Raw genomic sequence first — 3,552 nt, forward strand, 5'->3', positions numbered from 1 at the left:
GAGAAAACACGTCATATTTTCTCGGAAAAGTGCTTACATAACTGTAGAGAAACCTCAGACCAAAGCCACGACACATCTGCCATTATACCATGTTCGTTTCTTCCGCTATCTGAATAAATAACGAAAGGAAACCAACGAACTGAAGTGGTTTACCAAATGTCGGTCCTGTATTGGAACCCCCCATAAAAGAATGTGCATTGTTTGTTGGTGTACATCACTTTCACTTTCACAAAAGAGAATTACTTCAGACAGAAGCTACCACGTTAAGACACATCTACATCTATGCTTGCTGGTAGAACGTACACACCGTGTGGTGTTTTCTTTCAACTATTTCAGCACAGCGCGACATTGGAGTTAAAGGGAACATACAAATGAGACGGTGGTATACTATTGATAGTACACATCAAAGAGACAACACACATTGCACTGAACAGTTCCAATTGTCAATTCAAAATGTTCGGGTAATTTTATTTTTTTTAAACGAAACTGCAAAAAGAAAAAAACCCAACCTAGCCAACCTCTCTCTTCCCCCTCCCCTTCCCAGGTTGTAGTCAAGCAATGAGATCAATGTAGAAGGCACAGCGTAACATTGTGCAACTAGACATGAGACAACTGGCCCTAACGTCATTGTGAGCTTTCCCACTTTGAAACACAAGTACAATCTCACAAACATCACTACTGCTAGGCAACATTCGGGGAAAGACAATGAGTCGGCTTATGTCCCAAACGTCTCAGACGCCTCATCGACAAAAAGAAGTATGTGTCACGACGCGCTGGAATCAGGCAAGTAGAGTTACTGCTATCATCTCAAAGCCTGTTCATTTGCCTTGCTTTAGATGACAAAAATATTTTGAATAGAAGTTGAGATATGTTTGACTAAAGGATGTGGAGATCCCCTGATTTCTGAGGTAAAATTAGCGAGAAAATGACCGCCAAAGTTGGGTGCCTTTCATAGCCTGAGAGTCCTTGGAAAGTGTAAATTTACAATTTTTGTGCCTTTTATCGACTGTTTTCAGTAAAATATACACAGAAATGTATTTTTAGAAGGGCAATAAAGGCGTTGATTCAAAAAACAAAAATTAGATGAAAATAGCCCCCCCCCCATAAAAAAGGGAGTAAGAATGCCTGTTTCTTAGGTTTTATTTTGACAAGCGCCTGATTTTCCCATGATGCCTCATATTATATATTATTAGGACAACGGCAAGTCTTTCAACTTTTTTAAAGCCCAGAGAGCAACATTTTTCAGGAGGGAGAAAAACCTTTTCATTCTTTGAAAAAATATTGTACTTAAACAATGTTTATTTTCTTGATTCTTTCAACATTACCGGTAATTGAGATTTAAATTTCCACTAAACTTTTCTTAAGCATAAGCAGCCAATACCACAAATTAAAAAGCACACCCGGGCAAAATTCAAAATTTCCTACTAACTGAAAATGTTTAACGTGTGCCGCACGCTCATATTATAACCTTATGCAGTTGTGAGCGCCGTAAAACAACAACTACAAAAGTAACCGACAGTTTTAAGTACCAGGAAGGATTTTCCAGTCCAAAACTGCCATGTGTGACTCAGCCCCTCGTCCGTCTCCCTCGGTCACAGTCTGTCTGTCTGTCTGTCTGTCTGTCTGTCTGTCTGTCTGTCTGTCTGTCTGTCTGTTTGTCTGTCTGTCTGTCAGTCTGCCCTGTTTGTCTGTCTGTATGTCTGTCTGTCTTTCTGTCTAAGGGTTATGACGTCGACACCCACTTGTGGGAATAAGGACAAAACCCGGTGGGTGGCTGGTGGGTGCTTTTGAGTGGTTTGCTCCTTTTTTCCTAACAACATCTATCGTCCTGATCTCCACCTTCTTTTTTGTGTTTGTTACTCTCTTGTAACACCTCTAATCTTCGACACTTATGTGACCTAAATGTGTTGCAAGTGCCGTAAAACTTTTACTAAAACGAAAACGGACAAAAACCCTTGCCACAGAAAGACCTTTGGATTATGAGAGGAAAAGCTTGTGACGTGCCACGTCGTTTCAGGTGCTGGCACCGCGTTGGAAATAAGGGAATAATGTAGACAAAAAATAGTTTACATTAAAAAAGACAAAGACTTTCCTGATGTCACTATCTAGAAGAAAAATAAAGATTATTTTGCATGCAAGATCTATGAGAAGATGAGAAGACTTGGGGAAAACTTCCATGTGTGTGGCCAGATCTATGTGCTACCAGCTTCATTATCAGAATCTTCTACATAAAGCAGAAGAGTAAACAAAAATAACAAAACACCTTCCCTCTGAGTATCTGTTCATTTATAATCTAGCCTACTTCTTTTTTTTTTCTTTTTTTCCACTTTCGTTGAAACGGGCGGAAGCAGTAAAACAATTGGGTTAAAAAACTTGGTTTTCGAGGATTTTCTATATATTGTTCAAGTGGAGAAGAGTTTCAGTTTTCAATGCTATTGTTTTCTTCATGATGCGAGTCATTGAATATTTGCTACAGATTTTGATAAACGTGAGCAGTACACAAGACAGCGGAATGTCCGTGGTCTCTTCAAGGGCATGGCGACATCACCCAAGGCCTACACACAACCAGGCTGGTTACGGGTTGGGTGAGCTGATTCGTGTTACAGAAAACAACAACAAATAAAACATACTATTGGTAAGTTTGTGCGACAATGCTGTTAGCATCTTACTTGTAGTAGACATAGTTACAATCAATACATAGGCCATTCTAGCATGCACACAGCGAACAAAAAGACCGTACATACTGAAGAAATACTCAGATCCCGATATGTCCCTATACTACATTCTTTGTATTCAAAACACACACAGAGTGCTCATTGTACACAATATTTATATATAGAGCGAAAACAAAAAGTGACATGAACGAGGGAAGATATAGGCCCTAAAGTAATTACTCACCTCTGGTACTTCAACAAGATCTCGCACCTGCATAAGGTCATAATATGATTGCGCGGGACACACTAAACATTTTCAGTTGGAAGGAAATTTTAATTTTGCCCAGGTGGCTGCCACAGCCTACTCCTATCGGTTTTTGGACTCCCAAATGATCTTTAATATGCGCAACATGCACACGGGACCTCCTAGATTTTTCGCCCTTATCCGAAAAGTTCAGTTGTAGATATTACCAACAAAAAACCAGGGGTGTGGCTGAAAGACAGCAGTTATAACTTGCCAAGGAGTAGAAAGGCTACAGAAAGAGTCAGGAGCCCAGAGGAGAGGCCAAAGGAGGTGAGGGGGTGTGGCAGAAAATGGAGACGAAAGCAGACGGCAGAACTTTGTTAGAGAGCAGGAAAAGAGGTGAAAGGAGACCATTTTAGAGATGAAATTGTCCGTCGCTATCCGGACACCAACCGGGAACCTATAGAATGAGAGGCGAACAGATTAACGTGAAGACCACGAGAGCTCCCCAACAAGTGGTTGTAGCAGGGCACTTATCTAGTCTTCTTTGTCCATTTCTATAGGAAACTTGTACACAAACCCAACAGATACAAACATTTTGTAGCCTTGTGCTTCAAAAGGAAACCCTCTCTCCCTCTCTCCCTCTCTCCCCCC

The 3,552-nt window shown here is 40.7% G+C and overlaps 1 protein-coding gene across 1 annotated transcript in view; it reads right to left on the bottom strand.

Annotated features, from left to right (window-relative positions):
• LOC101857051 (neuronal PAS domain-containing protein 4B) overlaps positions 1–3,552 on the bottom strand; it is a gene marked incomplete at its 5' end in the record, with an annotated part of 12,729 nt that overhangs the window by 7,879 nt on the left and 1,298 nt on the right.

This window comes from Aplysia californica, unplaced genomic scaffold, assembly GCF_000002075.1.
Source record: "Aplysia californica isolate F4 #8 unplaced genomic scaffold, AplCal3.0 scaffold00515, whole genome shotgun sequence".
NCBI lineage: Eukaryota > Metazoa > Mollusca > Gastropoda > Aplysiida > Aplysiidae > Aplysia > Aplysia californica.